This window comes from Lichenostomus cassidix, chromosome 1 (genome assembly GCF_008360975.1).
Source record: "Lichenostomus cassidix isolate B80296 chromosome 1, HeHo_3.0, whole genome shotgun sequence".
In the NCBI taxonomy this organism is placed as follows: Eukaryota; Metazoa; Chordata; class Aves; order Passeriformes; family Meliphagidae; genus Lichenostomus; species Lichenostomus cassidix.
Window position 1 is genome coordinate 94,546,788 of NC_139479.1, and position 24,456 is coordinate 94,571,243.

Below are 24,456 nucleotides of genomic sequence, written 5' to 3' on the forward strand. Positions count from 1 at the left end.
CAGACTATGATGACATTTCCTAAAACACTGAGCCAGGAAACTATTAATGTCTCTGAAAAAGTGGAAAGGGTCAGGCTATTTCAAAGGACGTGTTTGCTAAGAGGCCTTTGTTACAGATGTATATGCCACTTAAGATTCGATTAATAATAACAAAAGTATTTAGCACTCACATAACATTTCTAGCTCTAAGGTATATTGTGAACATATCTGTTACATTGTGTTACAAATATTTCTTGTATTTCTTGTGTTAAGAAAGCATTACCCCTTTTGACCTTTCTGAGAATTAAAATAAGAAGGTTAATAAGCTTGCCTAAGATTTGGTAAAGTAGTATATCCATTCCAAGATCAGAATTACCCACAGATCTGTATGTGCTCCTAATCTCAGGCTGTTACTGGGGAGAGAAATGAAAATAGTCCCAGGTTATCACCATTATAAAAACAGAAGACCTGGAAGATTTTCTCGATTTATCTGAGCTGTGTTGTATTTGGCAGCACAAGTCAGGTCAGGCACTTGCAGGTGGGGACAGAGATCCCTTGAAAAAGCTCTGTGTGTTTTACATACAAGCACTAACCCAGAGCAACCGGTACTCTAACAGGAGCATAGCACACTGCATGCAGGACAGAGAGATCCCACAGAGACTCCTCAAAACTTTCTGATTTTCTAGTACATACTACATGTATATACCTCTCTTTTGGCTACTTTGTCAGCAGGTATGGGAAATATCAAGGGACTTGCACAAAAGCCTTGGAAGTAAGGGTGCTCCAAAGACATCACCATTTTTTCATGGCTAGAACAATTTCACCCACAAACCCAGTTCTGATCCTGACTGCACAAGGAGGTGTACAAAGGTCAGTTCCCTGACACACGAGTGCAAAGCAGATAGTACAATGCATTTCACATAGGAGAGAGCTGAGGCATCCTAAAAAAAGTACAAGGCACTCTCTTTTTACAAAGGAACTTCACTCATCTGTCATGTCTCAAACAATCACAGCAGGGTCACACGACAAACGCTGCAGGTAAAAATCCCACTATTGCACAGTGCCACCTCCTGGGCAAGCAAGACCGGAAAATACCCTCATGTCTCCCTTCTCTCCTGCAGCATCCAACGCTTTAGCGTGGCCTCCCAAGCTCTGGCAGACCAGGCATCACCTCTGCTCTCAGAAGGCAGCCCATGAATTCACGGAAAGAAGAGCAGACTGTTTACAGCTCTCCCCATGAAACATGAGAGCTGCAGCAGACCCACTCTTGAGCGAGGCATATCTGCACAGGCAAGCACCACACAAACCCACAGGATTAAGTTCACTCTGGGTTGCTGGCTAATCACAAATTAGCAATCAGGGCTTCCTTTCAACATCCAAACAGGAAATGGGAGTGGAGGAAGTGAAAGCTTAATAATTTCTTGCATGTTAACAAGTTATATGAGCCACTCCAATAAAAAAGCTTTGCTAAGTGAACTTAAACCTAGCACACAGTCTGTCCCAAAATGGCAAGCATTTCTCTTTAAAACCAAGCTGTGCACCTTAGAAAGAAAACGGATGCAGACATTTAAATCAGCATAACTTAATTTCCAGGATAAGAGGACATCAAGCCGTGACTTGAAGTTAGATCCTACTTTACTGTAATCACAAGTGTTGAGACTATAACCCCCACACAAACCCAAGGTGGTAATCCTGGCAGCCCTCTTGAAACATTCAGTGAAAAAACAGGAGTAGAAGGGCAACATTTTAGTTATCACAAACTGTTAAATCCATAATGGCATCTGACAAAGGAGCAAGAAAATCAGGAATAATGTGTTAGCTCCATTTCTTTCCACTCTTCTAGGGGTACTCTATCCTTTGGCTGTGCACACCACATAATATTTACATGGCCACACACAGTTAAGCGTGTGGAAAGCTGGCAAAAAGGCCCTGTAAGACACTGAGAACCCTAAAATGCCTAAAGGAGTAAAGGACTTTCAGGCCTCCATGTCAAGCACAGCAAGGAACATCTCTCCATCTTTAGGCCATGAGCTCACAGCCCCAGGCAAAAGGGAAAAGCCTGGCCCATTTTACACTCCTAATTTGGTACTATCTTCACAGCAGAAGGAGGAAAAACAGTTTTGTGCAACTGTTGAGCAATTCTCAAGAGTTCAAGACAGATGAAAAGCCAGTTTCTTGGTTGCCTGGAGACATTAAGATAGATTAGGGACAAAAGTAAGATGACTTAAATGGGTGGATGTAGACTGATGTTTTGAGGGAACAAAACTGCAAGGTAGAATTTTCTATGGATGCTGCCAACAAAAAAGAAAAATTCCTTGAAAGGGCTCTATGACTCCGCAGTACAGAAAGAGATTATTTCAGTGGGCTGCACAAAGAACAGAACAGAAGCAAAGGAATTTGGGAAAAAACCCTCTGCTGTCAAAATAACCACTACACAATCTCATTATCTCCCAGAGATGCAAGCAAGAGCAGACATATAACATAGATAGTTACCATGGCCCACAATAAACTGGCTACAGTAAATAAGGAGCTAAACTGCTTAAGTGCATGCTCTGCATCATGAAGAGTAAAAGTAAGTTTTTCCCTACTTTCAGCAGTAGAGACATGGGCACTCCTAGCTCCAATGCAGCATTTACCATGAAGTGTTGCCTGCCGTAAGCCACCCCAATGTACTTGTTACACTGTGCACATAGCTGGAAATGCAGACCTTGCTGTGCTCTCATATTATTGTTCTGAGCAACAAAGAAAGGGGAAAAACTCTGTGTACATGAACATATGAACTTCCATCCTGGATCCTTCAGATCATTTTCACAGTAGGCATTCCCTGTTTCCAAGGTGACAGGAGGCAGAGCAGATATTTAACCAGTCTGGGTTTCAGACCACCCATTGGCAAAAACTCTCCAGAAGAGTTTTGAAAGCTGAAAAGCAACGACCCTGTAAGACTGCTGGGTTCGTGTTGGGGTTTTTTGTTTTATAAGACATAATCATTGGTAGGTATTACATCTATCACTGGGAACACCAATACTCCTTCCAAAGCACTCATATTGTGACCTTCCACTCCAAGACTCATGCTATCAACTGTGTCCAAGCATTTATTTCTGTGGAGTCACTGACTAATCACTTCTTTTTTAGGATGTTTACATCCAGAGCAGCAACGCCACTTCCTATCACTACGTGATAAAGACCATGAGGACTTTGCAGGACTGCCACCTGCTCCGCTGCCAAAATGACGGCATCTGCCAGAACATTCAGGTTTCCAGCCTGTGATGCTCCAGCAGGTTAGCCAATCTTCACTTAACTTCTATAGTACCAAATGGTTTTTCTTAAGCCAGAGAGTTCCAGGTTTCCTTTTCTCTACTTCCAGTGAGAGGTAAGAGTTTCCAGACAAGGTTTCTTTGGTAAGGACTGCTGATGAGCTCATACTTCTTCAGCAGCTATTACTCTATCAACAATCCACTGTCAAAAAATGGAGGAGGAACGTGCTTGACAACTTGAGAGACAAATTATGATCCACGTCCTCCTTGCCCTATATTCACATAACATCCAAGGCTCACATGTGCCATTCACTTAAGTGTCTAAAGGAAGGTGTAGTTGTGACCAGTTCTCTGGATCAGACACCAGGTAGCTGTTAAATATTTTTAAGAATGATTTCACCATGACATGCTTGTACTGGATCTCACCCAAAACCTTTCTATATATTCCATATATTGCTGTTTTGCTGAAAATGTTGTCTCAAAGCTAAGTAAGAACTTTGATGAATACATGCATGAGATCATCCAGATGAGGAGCCTGTATGTTTATAGAGGTTTGGAAACACTTGACAAAATAGATTATCTTTTTAGTCTGTCTTCCAAAATAAAGGTTTTCTTGGATGATGAACTCAGGAGTTCCCAGAGTTTTGTTCATGGAGAGCAACTTAATGGGAGGGACATCAGGCTAGGGGCTGCATGACAAAAAAAAAATTAAAAAATAATTGTCATGACAGTGCAGAACAGTCACAATTTGAAAATTTGTCTGAGAGTCACATACTTAGCAGCTTTCCAGGTTTCCTCTGGGAACCCCCGACTTAGATGCTGAATTATTCTGAGGAATATAACTGATCCTTGTGGGGAATTTTCCTCCTCAAAGACATATTTCTGAAGGTTTTCTTCTTTTTGTGATTACTACTGGGCTCTGTGTTACACAAGCAGAAGAATGACAAGGCAAGAGCAGACATGCTAAACTTTCAATTTACATGGTAGCTATAAATGCTTGTATAAGCTCAAAACAAGTGGTAGTCTTATTGAGGAGGCTTCCAGCTCTAGAAGCAGTTCACATATTTATCATCATACATTTAGATGGTCGTGGAAGGGAATGGGCTCTTAGTACTTAAATCTTCAGTAGACTTTTAAAAAAGTTTATTTTCATAGTCTAAAGGCTTGGGAAAGTAATGATAACTTGTAGTATTCTCTAAAATACCACTGTCATTGTGGTCTTGTTGAGTTATTTGCATGATTTGGTTCCTCTGTACCACAAACACACACAAATAGGAAATATTTCTGCCTTGCATCATGTCTCCAAGCAAGAGATTGCCTACAGAGGGAAGAGTAACAGCTGTGGAGATAGACTGCCATAAAGGATATCAGCATCCATTTACACCCCTTCAAGTGCAAGTGACAACTGTAAACTGTACCTAAGACTTGAGCAAACAACTGTGCCAGTTAATAATTCACTCATGGAAAAAGTAAGATAAAGAAGATTTTTTGTTTACAGGTGCTCTCCAGCACTTAAACTTTCTGCACGTATCTTCAATGGCCTCTCATTCCCAGTTGCACACAGCTTTACAAACTAAGAAATGTTAGCAACTTGTTCTCCAGTTTGCAGGGATGGCACCAAGGCTCACACAGCTGGTATCCCTGTGTCTGCTATTCATAAGGCTGAAGCTTACTTAACTTCAGGCAAATTAATGGAGAACATCTATCTTGCACCTTTGGTACAAGAAGATGTAATGTGGAATTCCTTCTGCCAACAGAAACTACCTGAGGAACAAATCAGGAATCTTTCTCAGCAAAATTTCTGACTTTTAATCCAGATGTTATAAGGGAAAAACCCACCAGAAGCAAACAGATAAGAATCTCTGGAATGTCCTCTATGCTCAGAGCTCAGGAAAACTAAGTTATGCAGGGAGACCTGGCGTGAGCTCCACGCTCCCCCAAGACTCAAGGGACTCCATAAGGGTGGAAGCTGCAGTCCCAAGCAAAAAATTTCTTTTGTCTCTATTAGTCTGGCAGACCTGACAATGAACTTCTCAAATTCTGGGCAGGGAAAGCACGTGTTGGGTCACGCACTCCTGTCACGCTGCATCACGGGGTACTGCCTGTGGTTGGAGGACTGCATGACAACAAGAAAAGTGTTCTGGCAGGGTTGCAGCACCTTTGTTAAAAGGTCTCCTGTCAGCAGCAGGCATGACTGACGGGCAGAGATCTGGCTTAACTGAAGTCAACTCCATTTTGCTCCTCATCCCACAAGGTGCGGCTGGTTGAGAAATCAAGGCTCATGCTTCCCCAAGGACCTGCCCTGCCTCCTTATAGGGAGAAGAAAACCCAGCTGCCTCTGTTGCAAACTGGGCATGGTCCAGGTTAAGCTGTGGGGTAACGTGAGGTCAAAGCCTCGTGTGATGGTCTGATGTTCACTGCATGCACTGTGCCAGGAATGGTCTGTGAGTCACACAGCTCTCAGGAAGGTGCCTAGTCCATGTGAAAATAGAGAGGCCCAAGAAATATCACTTGTTTTCAGCTGAAGATCAGACAGCGAGGACATATGGCAAAGTCACACAGCTGCTGTAGAGACAAACAGTATGCCAGGCAGCATACAAGACAGCAGCCAAGGAGGCTGCATCTGACCTGTGGTCTGTTTAAGAAATAGAGCCTCACTGTCTTCATGTTTTATCTCATTCTGATCATGGTTCAAGTGAGGCACTCAGCCTATTGTTCTTGCCACATGATAAGTAACTAGCTGCATGTAAACAAAGCAATTAAGCCCCATAAGGAAGTGTTTGCCATTCAAAGCTGAACTAAACATTACATTTTGTTTTGGGAATCCAAATGTGGTAAATTACTGACAGTTAACTATGACCATGGCATTGTTTGCTGCACTGAAAGGGCCCATGGAACATGCAGCACAAACTGGAAAATCACCTTTCCTCCTCTTTACTCTGACACGAACCATGTAAAGACCATACTGGGCTCACTGCTAGCTGCCTTTTGCCGAGTATCACCTTAGCATAACTAATTAATGACAATAGGCAGAATAGAGAAACTTCTTATGCTGGCACAGCTGGTTCTAAACCCCTGCTCTTCAGCTGCAAAACCACCAGGCTCCATCAGCACCCCTCCAGGAAAACCTCTCTCAGTTGTTAACTCCTTAATGTATTTGGTAGTCAGACAATTCAGTAGGGAATAGCATGGCACACAAATACACACCAACTCATTATTTTCTTATCAGCTGTACTCCTGTTGCCTCCAAAAGCCCTAATCAGTATCAGACTGTCAACTCGCTGAACAGAATATGCACAGAGGAAGAAAGAATCCCATCCCAAATGTCTACAAGACCAGAAGACTGGATACTTTAAACCCAACACACACATCCGCCTCAAAAACCCCAACTCTCCCATTGCTAATATGTGTACATATTCAGCTTTGCAGCCTGAATTTATATATTCATAGCATGTAGTACTCTTGAATAAACAAGGTAAAAAAAGAACCACCAAAATAAAAGCAGAAAGGAAACATTACTAAATCAAATGGGGAGCTAATAAAAGCAAAAGTAAAAATGCATTCTGTCATAGCACCTATTGTAATGCTCACTTTTATACTTTAAATGTGCAGTTTGTTCCTTTGCAAAGATTTAACAGATATCCCCAGTTACAGACCTGCACTGCAGCTCTCTGCTGTGTCTGTCACTGCAGGACAGAACCACCTGAGCTGAGGCAGGCACATGGCTGAGGGAGGAAAACCAGGAGCTGGCTGGAATAGGACATAGTGGGGTGTGTGCTGAGCCCTGAGTCAGAGGGGTCCCAGCACACCAAGGGCAAGGACACAGCTTGGAAGCTCATGGCAGCTTTCAGTTCACAAAGTTCCCATTGGAAATCTGGGAGTTAAACCCACAGCCATGGTGGATCTTCTCATATTCATTAGTCATGCTCTCCCAACCAACTCAGCTATGTGGTATCTCTGCTTACACTGCCTTAGAAACATCCCAGCCTCCTGATGAAGTTACTAGATAAATTGTGAGTTTTGAAATACAGCTAGACAAAGGTTAAAAAAACAAACTATGTCTTATTATTTACTGTAGCGCAGCACGCACGTCTCCTTCTCTGATGAAGGGTGAAAAACACCATTTTGTGCAACAGACTGGCAAGGACAACTGTTGGGAGGCTGAAATGGCCTGTTGTGGTGGTGTTATCCAAATGACATAGAGCTGTGGGACAACAGGATATAGGCTGTGCAGATGCTCTTTCCAGTATATTAACGAAGAAGCACAACTGACATACATACAAAACAAAAAACCAACCAAACAAAAAAACCAACCAAACAAAAAAAACAAAACCAAAACCAGAACACTCTAATTTGGTTAATTTTATAAATTCTGGGTGCCAAAAAAAAGGAAGGGGGGAACCAGGACAAAAAAAAAGATAAAAATAGCCTTTAATTTCTTCCTGAGATTCACCCACCATCATCCATATTACTGTATTACTGGCCATCAGATTTTTACAGCTTACCTTCTCTATTCCTCACAAATAGTTATGGGCACACCTTCAAAGCTGCCCATGTACAGTGGAGGAACTCTGAGCATCCTATGTAGGAGGCAACAGTGCCAGTAACACACAGAAAAACAGTCAACTATTTTTGAATCAAAAGTGCACATCAAGTGCTGCTTTTCTGGCCCTCAGGTTTTGACTTTTTTGACCAGTGAAGGAAATCATTTAGCAGAGACAAAAAGCTCTAAAGCCCGTTCTTGGGATGTATCTTAGGTTGGGATAAGTTGGGAAGGGATGCAGGCCTGGACTGGGGCTTGTTTGGAGGCACACAGGGACCTGGAGAATTTGGGAGTCATCCTATGGGAAGATGAAGTTAACCCAGAAGAGACAGAAAGCTGCGAAGGGGTGGACTCCAAAGCCAGGGGTGAGGGGGGCTAGACCTGGGACAGGCTGTAGGACAGTAGCTGATTTCTAGTCTCAGTGAAACTGGTGTCTGCAGAAAGGTCCAATTCCTCTTGCAGCCAACACAGGAGCAACAGGTGAGGTCTGCAGCTTTCTTATAACAGTGTGATTGCAGCATAGGAATTCTGACTGTGAAGCATTTGAGATTGGAAAGAAAAAGGAAAGCTGCTTCTAGATCCATTCAGTGACTAGACATGCCAAAGCTCAAGTTTTCATCAAACGGGCACAAGTACTTTCAGCAGGTTCCGCTTGTCCTTTGGCTAGTTCAGTATCCATCCTTTCCAACACAACATTTTAGAGGAAGCTATTGTAGGAGTGCAGGTCAGGATGCACTCTTCAAAATATAAAGTGTAGTACAAACATTAGATTTACTCTTATGCCTTACTTAAACATGGTGTTTCTCTGCCTCCTCTAACCCCTGCACCCTCTTTCATTATTTTATTCTTGGGCCCATTAACCTTATGCTCTGCTCTTTTCTGCTCTGCCTTCATTCTTTCTGGTTTTCCTCCTCTTCACTAAAACAGCCTTTCCTTCTTGCATGCTATTTCTTCACTAACAGAACGAAAGTCATAACACTAATCTGATTTCACACATGTAGCACAGTTGCTTTTACTTTTGCATTCTCCACATTTTTCCTTCCACTGATACTGTCCATAAGCCCTCTGGGACAAGGCCTGTTTGAATTTGAACTGTGCTTAGCTAAGCAGCACCCAGAAGATCTTGTCTGGCCCCTCAGTATGCCCTGGACAAAGGCACTTAACAACACTGGTTGGTTAACTCACTTCTTACACAGCCACCACCCTATCCTGCCTTAGGATTTGAAGTTTAGTTCAACACATTATTACTGTGTCATCCCCCAGTACAGTAGCTGATGCAATTTTCTTCAAGGTCACTTTGCCAACAACTTTTAAGGTGGTTGAAGAATTCTACCTCAGAGCCCAGGCAACAAAATAACCTGCTGTACCAGGAAAATCTCTTCCAAGGTATAGAGCAATAGGCCTCTAACTTCCATCCCTAAGAAACATAACACAGAGTGCCTCTCCAGCCCTTGCCTCTGCAGCTCAGAGGGCTTGGGAAGCACTTGCATACCATGGTGTTGAGTGTGGCAGTAAAACCTAGAAAGATCATTTAAACACGGTAGGACCTGGGCATCCTGTTTCTCATGGCACCATCCTCATAACATACAACTGCTACCAAACATCACACTATAAATTTCCCACTGAACCCAAAATACACTTGACAAATTTCCAGAAAAAAAAGAATAAAAATATTTATATCTTGAGACATGCTGGCTGGGTAAACAAGATTGTAGCTGGGTTCCTGCTATGTCCTGCTTACCCATGTGCAGGCAGAAGCAGACATAATTGTTTACAGCAGCCACTGCTGGGATGCACACATGGCCCATGGGCTGCCCTTCCCACCCCTTTGCCTGGCAGGAGCAGAGCAAGCCCTGAACATGAGGATGGGTGCCTACTCTTGCTTAGAAGGAAATGATAACCCATGAGCACTCGCAGATGCTGAGCTTCTCAGCCAGCTGAAACAAGTCATTCCCACACTGTATGCAAACACCATGCATGGCTACAGGCACAACTTTGAACTTTTCTTCAGGTCCCAAGTGCCAGATAGACCCTGTTTGTGGCTACAGAATAATGCCTTTCTCCATCCTCCATAAGTTATGAGCCTTCATAACTTATTTTGTGGTGCCAATTTAGTCTCTAAAATACTTATCTAAAATTTAAATGAAAAAAAAAACCATGACCAAAAATGGTCCTCTCCAGTTCTCACTGCAAACTTTTCAAAGTCCATCTGTCCATTCCATTGCCACCAGCCACCTTCCCCTTTGCAATGCCTGTGTGCTAGAATTCATTGTGTCATTAATGTGACAAATCTAAGCATCCATTACATTAATACTCTATGTTGCATTTGGCTAAAACTCTCATTCATACTCAGAGGCATGTGCCTTTTGTAACTCAACATATTTGGAATATATTAGTTTTACAGTGTACTTTCTATACTGAAGCTTTATGACAAAAGAACTCTAAACCTACATATATCCTACCTACCAGTATCTGTCATGAGAGTCTTCAAAATGACAACTGAAAACCTGTAACCTCTGAAGAGCTTGCAACATTTCAATTCCATGCAGAAAGTAACTTCTATGCTTCAATTCTGGTAGGCGAACACAGGAAATAACCATCCAAATGAAGATCCTTGCTAAGGGACTTTTTTTCTCAGTTAGCACCTTAAACAGTACAATGTTCTAACTTAAGGAGAATTCAAATAGTTTAGAATAATTTTAAGACAGAAGTTGAGTACAAGAGCTCCATTTGAGGTAAGCACCTGAATTCATGACTTATCCTAGACTGAAGATCTGACATATCAAGTCAGTAGGTCTGATTCCAATGACATCTTTTTATTTCCAGCCCATATATATATACTGATATCACTCTACAATAAAGAGAGAAGACCCTTTTCAAAGCTTCTAACATCTGAAGTACTTCTGAAATAAGGATTTCCCATTCTAGTCAGAGCCCCTCAGATGCACTTAATCTGCAAATTTCTTCTTAAAACCCACACCATTAATAGGAGACAACTTGTAATCTACTGAACTGTCAGTAAGAGAACCAACAGTAAAAATCAAGTAAGTGCTACTGTCTACCCAGTTATTCTAGTTAATTCTTGTGGTTTTATCATCTCTGTGCTTTCTTTCCTTTCTCAATGCCTGAGAGAACCAACACACAGAGTGTTTGCCTGTTTAGCCATGCAAACACAGCAATGGCAGAGGATATGCTTGCAAATTGTCTGAACTATTTTGGAGAGGAAAAATGGATTCTTTTTCCCTTGAGTAGTCACAGCCATTACTTGTAACAGGGATATGCAAAAAACATTAAAGCAGATGTATGAACTCTTACTTGATGATATGCTGTAGTCCATTACATCTGAGGAAGTGCTGTTACAGGGAATACTAGTGAGAGCATTTTGATATGGGCCACAGGACTGGCTAACACCAGTTTCATTGCTCAATGTAGCATATTTTTCCTATTATGTAATGCTTACTGGAGGTATTATAATGATACATAGCTCAAAGCCATCAGTAAAGGCTTTCACAAGGGACCATGCAAAGGAAACTGATACAATGATAAAGAGACAGCACTTGATTATTTTTCCTTATATTCTTTTGTACCTTTTGGTGGCTGTTAAATCAGTATGTTAAGATCAGATCTCTTAACTTCACCTGCCACCTTTACGATACCATTTGTCAGACCAAATTTAGAAAACAGCTGCTGGGAGAAGGCTGCTGCTGTCTCATCACTCGTGGAAGGTCACTAAATAAGGAGGCTGCAGGGGGGAGGTCTCTTGTCAGGTCACTTCACATCATTACAAGCTGTACCAGCTCCATCTTTCCCAGGACGATTTCTTTCAGCACATGCAGATTCCAAAATGGTTAGAAAACAGACTAACTAGCTGGGGCAATTATGGGGAAACCTCTCAAAATATGAAGCCATATTAGGTGGCCTTTTATTGACTATGCCTAATTTAAAGTTTATATGTCATCAGGGCAGACTTGCAGAAATCCTCATGAATGCAGTGTAATCAAGCTTTTATTAAAACTAGACAGACGTTTTCACCACTAAAGCCAGGATTTCATTAGGAACCTTTCTCTGGTTACTCTGCTGAACTTTCTACATTTACAGAACCCTGTCAAAATTACCTCTTAAAGTTTTAAGACTGAATTAACTGATACCTTCCAGGGCTCTATTTATCACCAAGAAAAAGTACACTAATTTGGATAGTTTAGGGTATTCAAATCTTACGTCTTCTCTTTTGAGAAACTTTAACTGTGCTGGTGAGAAGCAGATGACAAAGAACTGCTTCCAGTCTCAATCTCAGACATTATAATTTAATTATTAGAAGGAGCAAAGTGCAAAGCAAATGAAAGTGCAGAAAGTAAACAGTTTCATGTCTCAAAATCCTTCTGTCACTGACAGACCACAGAGGTCTATGAATTCGCACCATCTGGAATTTAATACAATAAACAGGGTGGATTTATTATTAAAAATTCATGGGAAATTAAATGACTGAGCACTACTTCAAAGCAGCTGGCTATACAGCTACTCCACCAGTTTATTCATCATCCCATTTCTTGACCAAATACTCTAAATTCTATACAATATAATTTCGAAATGCTGAATTGCATGTAGAAGTCTGCCTATCAGTTCTTTACAATACCACAGTGAAGAGATGCTTATTCTAACCTCATTGAATAAAATATAATTTTGGAAGCCCCCTATAATTCCAGGATGAAATCACCACAATTGGTCTAAAAATGCAGTATTTTAAAATCTAATACCTCATATTTGGGGGGGGGGGGGGAATATATCTTATAAAGGGAGAGTGAAAGGCAGCTCAAGTATGTTTGTAAGTTTGTAACATTATGGGGAAAAAAACCCCACCAGCTGCTTAAACCAAAGAAAACATTCAATTACAAGTCCCAGTCCATTTTGGCACCTGGTCACTCTTGTCAGCGCAGATGCAGAGTGTACAAGGTGTAAGATGAAAAACATAAGAAGTTGCATGCTATCCTATACAGTGGAAAAGGGAAGAAGCACAACTATTTACTGATAACAAGCCCATGAACTCGTTGGCTCCAGATGATTCCTCCCCTTCACTTAGTTCTTCAGTGCCTTCTGGGCCACTATAAAGGCAAGTTCCTTCAAGCAGAGATCTCAGTAAGGTCATGACAAACATCAAAGGCAGCAACAAGGATGACACACAAACAAATATGTGAAGGACATAAAAGAAGGCTAGTCTGGAGCAGCTGTCAGAATAAAGGAAGCAAGACTGAGGCTGGGCAGACAATAACAGATCAGAGAAAGAAATGCCAGCAGATTAGCATCAAGCTGAGCAGTGAAAGCAAAAAAGGAAAATTGGTTATTGCTCTCCCCTGGAACAGAAAAGCAGTCAAGCTAAGAGGAAGAACTTGGTGAAAGAATTCAACTGTCACTATAATATTAGCCTTGCCAAACCTTAAAGTCCTTTAAAACAGGCAAAATCAGTGTCTAAGACAACAAATGAACAGGAAGCACACGCTATGTATCTGGCAGCCAATACTGAGAAAGCATGCAGGATTAAATGACAGAATTTTGTCCTTGTCTGAATGCAATCAGGGAAGTTGGAAGGGAGGAAAAAGCTGAAGATGTTGCAAGCGTAAGGGAGGAGAATGCAGAGCTCCCATTGCATGTAGATCCAAAGACATGTCTAGACACACTGCAGTAGCTCTGTGAGGGTCAGGTATGGGAGCAGCCCAGCTGTGACTACTGAATACAGAGCAGTTTACTAGCTTATATACCAACCTTGTTAGTAAGGTTGGTATATAAGCTAATAAACTGCTGAAGTTTATTAAGAAGAAGAATGTGAAAATTACATCTCTTGGATTTGGTCCTTGAAGTTTGACAACAGCTGTTTTGGCTGCAAAGGATTCTGGAGTTGCTGAAAACAAGCTGAGCTACAAAATCATTCACTGATTTTCTCATTTGTCAGTAAGAAACAAATTAGAACTCAGGCCTCCAACCTAAAATCCTTGTCATAGTTACTGCAACCTCTATTTCTTCTAGGGTAAAAAATTATATCCACCCAAACAATTAAACAGGATCATGATTTGAAGTCAAATTAGTACTAAAACAAATTCTGGATCAAAGAACTTGAGTCTTGAAGTCATCTCTTCTTTCTATTCACTCAGTCCTCCAAACAACTACATGATGCCTAACACTGTGGGTTTGGGGGCATGAAAAGCCACTCACTGGAGTTTGTACACCTTCAGCTCAAGTACAAGACCAAATCCTTACACAACAGTAGCTACTTCAACACATTCAGGATGGATATTAACTCAAACAAGGCCATAAAAAGCCATATTTCTATGAAGCCCCTGAATAATGTCTTACCATTTTCAAGTGCTTTAATAAAGTCAGGTATTGAGTATGTGAACCTCTGCATCTTGGTGAAGGATGCCCATGTATAAAACAGAGTTTACATCCCATCTGCTCTACAAACAAAAACAATGTGGTCAGCCAGTACCGATTTTTGCTGTGCTTGTAGTTTAGGTAAAGCCAGTCTACCTCAAGACTGAGAAGATCAAATCCAGTTGAAGATTTCAGGAGAAAAGAGTATTAGATGTAGACAGGAGAACTAAAGATCCCCACATGACAGAGATACAATTTGTGTAATGGAAGCTCAGAGAGAATTGATCAGTCAGGCTGCCTGTGGCTTTTGGGCATGAAGACTATTTTAATGAACATTGCACCCATCCTCTAAGCCATTACACAGACATTCTCAGAGCTACTGCAAGACAAAACTGATGGAACAAAGAGTCACAACAACATATGGGCAGTGTCACAGAGCTGGTAGAAGGCTGAACCAGGACCTTAATTTCACCCCCAACTTCTGTACAATCTATGCACCTTAACAAAAAGGCAAAAACCTATATTAGCAGTGCAAGCAATACTTCAATAGACACTCAGACCATGGTCTGAGACACGTGTGTTGTGTGAGTGAGAAAGGGAGGGAATGAAATAATCAGCCTGAGGGCACACTCCAATATTTCTTCCATGACTTTGTACATGAAGCCTTGAAACCTTCCATTGTCTCAGGACTCCAGGCAGTTTCCATCACTTAAAAAGGAAAAAAATCAGCAGTCCATGAAGAGCATTATTTGGGCCTGCAGGTATTTGTGTTTTAACATATAATTAAAATGTTGAACTGAAGTGAATTAAAAAACGTGCTGTGAATACTGTGGTGCACAGGCAAATATGAAATATATTGGTGAGTCTTATTTCCCAGTGTAAAAGCTTGGTCTGCATAGGAATTCATTCTCCAAACATGAATACTTTAGAGATCTATTCAATTACATAAGCCAGACATATTATTATTTTCTGTTATGGGGTCTGAAAAAGTGTCAGTCAAATTTTGTGCTGTTCTACCTTGTGACAACTACACATTGTAGAATGTTATAAATGTGGCAGCTGAAGTCAGGAGCACCCCATGTAGTTTAACTCTATAATCATTTAGACTGAGAGAATATTTATTTTCAGCTCCTACATCAGCATTCATAGAAGTTTTTAAAGGGATCAAAATGTCTCATTAGTGTTCCCCTGAGCTTCTATAATGCAACTAAAGCATAAAGTCATTAAAACTCGGTGTCAAGAAGTAGACTTTTTGTAATTTTAATTGTTTCTTAATTAGAGAAGAGACTATAGGGCATGTGTGGTTTATAATATTACATAACAAAAATGGCATTCCTTTTAACAATTGTCTAAATGCAGATTTAAACAATTAGCCAAAATACTGCCTCAAATATTATCATGTCCAATTTTAAAAAAATGCTTTTAAAAGCACTCAAATGCAGTTATAGTAGGAAAGTTATAAAATCCTATTTTAGTGATGTAATAAGTCTAATCTGAACCAGGTGGATGAATGTCAACCCCAGAATGTCTTTATTCTCTGGGTTTATATGAAAAAAGGAGATCCACACCTAAATTCAACAAAATAATTATTTTAGAGAAATGCAAGGGCTGAATTTATGGAAGATGATGTGGAGAGGTCAACTGATTTTGTCTCAATATATTGCTCAAATCATCAAATTCAGCTTTTCAGAATCCTGTCCAGCAAATACCCTGCTCTCTTCGTCCCTCCCAATTTTTGCCAGACATTGATGGATCGATCCAAACATCGATGGCAGGACAGATCGAGATCAAGATCATCAAGAAGGGCAGTTCCAAACACATGCCATTCTGTTTTCTCCTACTGCATAGTAGACTACTGCACCTTTACCAATTTCTCCTTAATAATAAAGAAATTACAGTAGACTTTTCTCCTTTTATTCCACCCACATAGTAAAGAGGTTCATTCCTTCACCTATTATGTGCCAGAACAAATGACACAAAATGAAAGGACTAGGCATTCTGCTTCTGGCAGAAATGACAGCCCAACTATTGTGACCTTTGCTTCTATCTAGAAAGAAGTTGTAGAGAGCTTAGTTACTTTTTAGGTTTTGGGGTTTTGTTTCGTTTTTTCAGAGCGAGAGAAAAATCTATAGTTCTATAGTCCACCAGCAGTGTCGGGGTAGTCAGCTTGCTCCTTGGGGGTGAGAACCACAGGACAAGCAACAGCTACCAGTGACAACTCATCAGCAAGCAATGAAAGTGCAAATAAAAGTAAAAACTGGCAAAGTTTAGAGTGTGAAGCAGTAAGAAAAGCAAAGCAGAAAACATAAATCTGGGACTGAGGAGCCCAGCTGAAGGAAGACAGAGACAAGTGACAATGCAAAGCTATATTGCCCAAGGGAGATCACCAACTCTGGGATTAAATATCACAAAAGTTTCCAGAACATATTCAGATTTGTTCTGAAAACTTGATGGGTATATGGGAATTATGAATATGAATATATGTCTTATTAAAACAGCTCCTTATTTGATTAAAAGATCAGGAAATGTAGGAATCAAATGCTTACCAACAGATACATCATGCTTCTCCAGCCCAAAGAACACTGCAACCTTAAAAAAAATACCTTGGGTTGAAGTGCCTGATTTTGTTCTAAATATCTGAAGAGGGAAAAAAAAATAGGAGAACAGGGTTGTTGCAGCAGTTGGAGTTGGAAAGTAAAGCAGAGCAGTGACAGTTTTGTTCTAGTTTTAGATGTGCAGTACACAGAATTGGCTGAAAATAGCCAGGCAATGATGCCTGTTGCATTCTGGAGATTAGGATCAGGCAAAGGCTTTATGCTGGCTGCCAGCATTTGAATAGTTTTGAGACATTTCAAAAGACTACGTGATTCCAGAAGAGCTTTTTTGTTTTTAAACTAGTGGGTGCTTTTAATAGATGTCGAGTACAGTCAGGCCTTGTTTGAGAACAGCACTGCTTATCTCAAAATAAGCAGGATCCAGACAAAATGCTTCATGGGTTCACTGCCTCCTAATGAGATCTTTACTCAGGAACTCTACCCATTGTGTTGAATAAATGCAACTTGAAAGTGAAGGCAGAACAACCTAACTGGTAGCAAAAGCTAAACAGTCAGGGCATGGGTGGTATTAGATGGACAGTACTCCAGGACAAAAGCAGTGCCTGAAAAGCTTGTTCCAGGATTCCAAGCTGTGACTATCATCTGCCCTCAGTGTGACTGCAGCTTAGAGCAAAAGAGATGAGGAATTACTGTTTGCTCTCACTCACCTAAGCAGGCTCCTTACCACATACAAGAGAACAGTCACAAGCACTATGGGAAATGTGCTCATGTTTGGTCAGCAGGGCACAAGATTAACAAGAGATGATAACTGGTGTGATTAAAAAGAAAAGCTGCACAACTCCTCCATTCTTTCTGTGCGCAGTGACAACTGGAGGGCTACTGGATTCACACCTGATTCGAATCAAAGCATCTGGAAAACTGATATAAGACCCAACACTTCACTTTTGACACACAGTAGTCACCAGCTATAGAAATCCTTCGGCCCCACCCCCCCCCTTTTTTTTCTCAAAAATTGGATATAGTGACTGGCTAGCTCTGTATCCTACAAATCCTACCCCCTGCAAGGAAGTTTAATCATTCACAGCCACTCCCTTCATACTGCAGTCTGTTGAAAAAGCTTTATTTTTTAAAGGAAACTTGTGATTTTCAGAGTATTTTCTCCTCATACTGAAGGAAGCCATTTAAATCTCTCTACTTTATTACATGCTCCAGTACACCAAGCAGTCTGAAGACAGGGAAATGGATTAGATAAATAGAAATATTTTTGTTATGACCTAATTTAAGGATCTTAAAAATAATACGATAACTTCAAAAACTGAAAGGCATCAAAAGGCTTAAAAATATTGCAGAGACATGAGAGTGCAAGATATCTGGCAAGTATTGATAGAGTAATGTTTAACTTGAATGAAAAACAGGAGGCATCCAGAGACACATGGTTACCATTCACATAAATTTATTACTAGGGCATTTCTGTTACTGTAATACTCTTTATGCCATAATCCATATGCAATGGCTCAGCCTTTTATGTGCAATGTCCGTTTATGTCATAGTGGTGAAAATTAAAGAAAGGTTTGAATTTGGAATTTGCTGGCTGCCAGTAGAATGTAAAAGATCAAGGTAGTTCAGCTTCTGCTCTTTGTAAAAGAAACCAACAGCCCTGGGAGAAAGCAATCTTGCAGCTTTTACAAACTTCACAGTAAGAAATAGAGGAGATGGCTATGACACAAAATCATACTCGCCCCATAATACATGCAATTAACATCAGCCGAACATACCTCAAACCACACCTTTAATAAAACTAATGTTTTTATCAAACTAATGAATGCACTGCTTCCTTGGTTACCTCAAAAATTCATTTGTGCATTTGCACTAGCACTGAGACTTCATTAGCATTACTGCCTGTTCTACAGGATACCTTTAGTAAACCACTTTCTACCACACCATCAATGGCTTTCAACACTGCCATCCCTATTGCAATTCCCTCATTAATTAATTTTACAGTTTCTATTATCTTCCATATTGAATTCCTCCTTACAGAAGCACTTAAGACACCACAGCAGTGTGTATAATAAAACTCCAAATTGTAAATAGCAACAATTTCTCCTTATCAGGCAGTAAGTATCTAGGACCCAAATATGGTGAAGCAATTTGTAAACTGGAGAAATAATGAGTTGTAATAAAAATTTTTGCAAAGCTTATCACAAACTGTTTTTCCAGCCTCCACCTGTACACCAAATTCACATTGTTAAGATATGATGGGAAGAACTCCTCAGCTACACACTGAGGAGTACTCACTAGTGAGCTCTTTGATTCTCACATACGATGCCTGACCTCCTCAAACCATTCCTTGGTTTGAGGTTTATGGCTCCTCCTAAAGTAGTTTACTTTAGGAGATGAAAAATACTATGCCTGAATCCCCAGGAAACACCACTGCCCCAACTCTAACCCGCATCTGTTTTATCTCTTACTACTCCTTTAAGTTCCACTGCATGTGTCTGTGTCTCACTGTCATGTCCTGTACTCCTCGTCATCTCTCTGAGCTTATTTGCACAGCCCAGTACTGCACTGTAGACCCTCAAACTTACACTTAGCTGGCTGCTGAGAGAAATGTGTTCCCTTCTTCTATGATCAAACAACATGCCAGTGTGGTTCTTTACAATAAAGCAGGGACAGAGGAGTTCAACAAAACACAGCTCCCCAGGATGCCTGGCACACTGGACAGCGCCCAGCCCAACACCTCCGAGAACTCCAGCCTGACATAGTGACAACGGAATACATGTTGTAATGGTTTGTTCCCATTTTTTTTTACCACAATGCAGCCAGAGACAAACGCAGCAAGTCTACAGCTGAGTTTAAATCTAGACAAAACTCTTTGCATAGGTAAAGGGAGATGGGCTTATGAAGTAAGAAGTGTCTTATCCTGCGAGTTCATGAAACCTCAAAAGCAAAAGAGCATGGTTGCTACAAAGAAAATCAATGAGTCTTCATGCACTGTACGTTCTCCCCTAGCTTCCCTGACAATTGCTTCATCAAGGCTGTCCCTTTTCCAGTATCTTTCTACTAAAAAGTTTTCTTTAGAGAATAACAGTGCATTTTACAGATGGGACACCTTGTTTTGCTTCATTTGCTAAAAAAAAAAACCAAACAAAAACCCAAACCCAACAACAAACACAAAAGCCACCCCAAAGCAACAAAAAAGAAGGATTTTTACTCAGAAGAAGCATTTCTGACATGGAAAAAAAATAATAAAGTACCTCACGCACACAGCAGAAAGATTGTTGGTTGTCTCACTCTGCTGGAATGCTTCACAAAATCCCTTATATCCCCATATGGAATAAAAAGTCACAGCAGTTCTTGACACTTCACCTATATTTTACAAATACCTCAGTTGAGAGGTCATGTACATTTTGCTCTCAGCTCTTCAATGTGCTTAGGTCTCTCTCTGTAGTATTTTTAACGCAAATTTCAGAATACGAATTCCATTTAACCAACATAGATTATCATAGTGGAGAGAAAAGAGGAAAGCAGAGAAACATGGTTATCATGGATAACATTTTCAGAATTTCTCACGTGAGTTACACATTTAATTCCATGAAATTTCAATGGGATTGATAGTAAGACTAATATGACCTAAATGCTGTCCACCCAATAAACACATACCACCACAGGCTTCCAAATAGGGCTGTACCACACTAAAATAGAATACTGGCCACAGACAATGTCTCTCACAACGTGTAAAGTGTAAAGGGACACAGCACTAAATCACTGAGTGCTACAGACATTACAAATGCACATAATGGTGTGTCTTACCTGTTTACTTGGGACTTTTCACTGCCACAGTTCTATTCCTGCTCAAGGCCACAGAAGAGGAAACAAACTTTTTGCAAGTCAAGGCAGATGGAGACTTTTAAGGGCCTGTTCTCCCAATAAATACAATAATCTGAAATTGTTAAGTGAAATATTAAAAAGAAATGTTCTGTCCAGCTTTCAACATTTGTGGAGATGGCTGCTTTTATTCCCTTTAGCATCTGAGCAGCTGATAAGTGAGAACTTCGGGAAGCCTGCAATGCTGTCATGTAAGACATTATTACCCCAAACCTTTAACAGCAGCTTAAGCACAATGTAGACTGACTGCAGCACAGTAAAACTGCACAAGAGGTTCGGGATGCTTGGCTTGGGTATGGCAATTTAACAATTTAACACCACTTGTAACCAATCTCTTGCTGCTCCTTTTAAGCAATTAATGCCGTTTCCACATTAACAAAGAAACAAAAAAACCAAAATCCTCAAGGCTTCACTGCTTTTCCTAAATGTGAGTACCCTGTTGCTCTGTTATTATAAAGACATTTCTATTGGTATGGATGACAGATGGAGGGTTTATAAATTACTAATTCCCCAAAGCTGCTTTAAAGCTTACATTTCACAGATTTTTTAACTCAAGTTCCATATTTGAAGAGGGGATTAGTGTCACTGTTACAGAGATTACTGCACATTAGTATAAAGACTTACAGAATTTTGAGTCAGTGCCACTGAAGCAGAGCATTGTGCTGTACAGGAAACTGTTACTGGACTTATAACAGTTTGTAATATGTTCAGAAATGCAACAAATCTGAAAAAAGAAATCTCTGCTCTAATTCATTATGTTCATATATTTAAAATAATGCATGCAGTGCTTTACAAATACTTGCTCTTCGATAAACATGGTGTAACTTTGACATTTAAGCAAAAAGACTGCTCTGATTTATTTGCAGATTAAGTTGTATTTTTGCACTAAATGCTCAGCTGCTCTGCCCAACAGACCAAATCATGACATTTGTTCATATATGGTTATTCTCAGTTAAAAGCTCTCTCCATCTGCCTGGAGGTTTATTAATAACTCATCACCATGGTATCACAGCATCTTAAGGAAAATAAAACACAGAGATAGTTGCTAGGCTCTCCAGCCTCTAAGGATAAAAGGGAATACTTCTTGAGGAAAACTGGGAGAAACTCTTTTGGTCTGTTTACTTATCACCCTTGAGGATTAGGCTAAGCCAAGAGATGGCAATTGTGTTCTGAAACCTGCAAGTATTGTGGCCATCACTCAGACATGTCACCTGTGATCCAATTCTCTGCACTAACATGTTAAAAACAAATATCCAGAAATCCAAACTGTGAAGAAAACCTAAGGAAAAAGGGATTGGGGTGAAGGAATGCATCGATTTCTGCAGCAATCCCATTTAACCCTCAAAAGGACTCTGCAACCATATCACTGTTGGCCCCAATCCCATTAACTACGCTGTGCTGTTTGCTAACATGCACTGAACTGTGTCCTGGAGAAGAGGCTCCAGCATCAGCACATGGCACAGATCTGCCTCACTGAGCTCTGCAGTGCTGTGCTGTAAATACATCTGGCATCAGTGGGGAGAAACAGGGAACATGTCAGTGACTCTGTCCTCTACCCACAAGAGTTTCAGCTGTTTCTCACAATTTCAAATGTACTGAATGTCAGAAGTGCAACCCTTAACCTGTAACACTCCACCCATCCATACTAAGAGAGAGGATGTCCCTATGGTTCTCTGACAGGTTTAAGCTCCAGAAGAAACAGTCTGCACACTTGGAAACATGATCTGCTTCAGTAAGTGAAGTCAGCTCTAAATATGCTAACATCTTCAGAACTCTAATACAGGGAAGCATCAAACTTAAATGCAGTAAAACACATATAACACACAGGGCTGGTTTGCAGATCACATCCCTTTTCAAAAGGCATGTACTATCAAGGCTGCCACACTATTATTCCGGGAAAGAATGTGATTGCAAAGGAAAATCTGTAAAAACAACATATATACTGCAGGGTACAAAAGTGTGCCTCATGCTTACAAATAATTACAGTATTGACTAAATTAATTTTAAAGCCAAAAAGCAGTGAAGTCAGAAGTCACACCTCTAGTTGGTATGCTACTCTGATGAAGTGTCTCATGAGCAGGAAAGCTTTATGGAATCATTACGTATCCTGTCAGGGAGAAACATCCAACCTACCCTCTGTGAGAAGGACAGTGAGTAGTGACACCATTTCCTTCCCTCTTCCCTGTTTGGACGAGAAAGCAAACAGGGTTGCAGAAAGAACCATAGGATATGGCAGATTCACCTCCAGTGCCATCTCCTGAAAGTTACAGTACTCATTAGTTCCTTCACATATAAAGTTGACACAGCAGCAAAGGCTCAAGGCACAGAGCCTTTCCCACTGAAGGGCTGGCATGACACAAAAAGCCACAAGCAGCAGGCCTGCCATGCTCCCCCAGAGACGCTGCCACAGCTCAACACATTTCCTCTCAGAACGGTTTTCACTCCTAAGCGCTATTTTTACAGTGTTGTAGAAGAGGGGAAGCTGCTTTTTATCCCATCTTTTTCACATTCACATTACTGCATACTGAAGCAGAAGTCTGTCACCTTCATCAAATATAAAAGGCTATATTTTGATCTCTCAGGTGGCCTCATGTTAAGTTTCAAGAGCAGTTAAGCACAGGGAGAGACTATTCCTCTTGTCCTTCAGCTGCTTAGCTAATCAGTGCAAGCAAAAAGAAACCAGAAAATCTTTTCCTTTTTGCTAGATAGTTGCAGTTCTGAGAGGCAATGATTCCAGCAATGTGAAGCTCTGTGCTACTTAAGGTCCTCCTTTGGGGTGGAAGAGGCATAGGTCAAGGTAAAAACATCTGGAACCAAACAAACAAATCACCCTGATCTAACCCTGCCTGCCAGGGTGCATTTTGTCCATCTCTGTACCCGAAACATATATAACTAATTCTATTTTCTAAAGCAGCAATTGTTGATTGATGAGTCATCTTTCCTGTAAATTTGTTTTTTTAAGTTATTTTGGCATTGTTCCTTGAAATTCCTCTCTGGCTATGTAATGGAAATTTTGACCTCACACTCTGGTTTCTTTAACATCACAGATACAGAGATTATGAGTTTTGGAAGACCAAACAGTTGAATAAAGGACACAATGTAGAAATCTGTAGCTTGAAAAGAAAGCAAGCTACACTAAATAAACTCTCAAGTAAATATTTAACTGTGTGCCCATTAGGTTACATTCCTAATAATGCAGCAACTGTTTTATTGTAATTAAGAATTCATGGGGGAGGGCGTTGCTTCCCTCTTTCCCAAAATTGGTTATGTGATTAAAGTTGCTAGCAAGTGAGACTCACCAAAATATATCAAAGTTTAGGTTCTTCCTATTAATTAGCAACTCCCCATATAACAGTTTCTAAAGCATACTGCAATTAGCAGCCAGAAAAGACAAAGAAGAAAAATGTAAGCCAGCAGAGAGTAGAAAGAAAACAAAAGCACCAAAGAATACATTCATGAGACATAATTATTGCAGAGGGTAGAGTAACCCTTTCTAGATTGTAACCACCAAGAGTAAGGGCTTTGCTTCCCTATTCTCCCCCCATTTGGGGCCAGTGGAGAAAGAACATGGTAGCTCAAATTTCTCGGCTATGCTGAGTTCAAAACACATGACAAAGAACTTGGAATTTTGAATTGCCTTAGTCCCACAAGAAGAATTAGATTGATCTTTATAGCAAGAATAAAAATTAACACATCTGAGAATTACTCCAGTTTATCTAAAATATCATTTAATAAATAGAAGAGAAACTTCTCCTTCCACTCAGCTGGCACTAAGCTAGCAGGAAACTCCACCCTGCTCAGGAACAGATAGTGCTGTAAGCACCTTCTGGAGCCTGAAGCCAGCATTTGCAATCAGCCAATTGCAAATCATCATGTT

At 40.5% G+C, this 24,456-nt stretch overlaps 2 protein-coding genes across 7 annotated transcripts in view; one reads left to right on the forward strand and one right to left on the reverse strand.

The window, feature by feature from the left end:
- The window catches only part of CMSS1 (cms1 ribosomal small subunit homolog), a 220,243-nt gene that overhangs the window by 68,951 nt on the left and 126,836 nt on the right, over nucleotides 1-24,456 (reverse strand). The gene's annotated exons all lie outside the window — the stretch shown is intronic.
- Nucleotides 1-24,456, forward strand: part of FILIP1L (filamin A interacting protein 1 like) — a 187,810-nt gene that overhangs the window by 38,327 nt on the left and 125,027 nt on the right. For all 3 annotated transcript variants that reach the window (XM_085071815.1, XM_085071830.1, XM_085071838.1), the window contains exon 2: nucleotides 3,112-3,257. The gene's annotated coding sequence lies outside the window, so the exon portion shown is untranslated. The remainder of the gene's footprint in view (nucleotides 1-3,111; nucleotides 3,258-24,456) is intronic.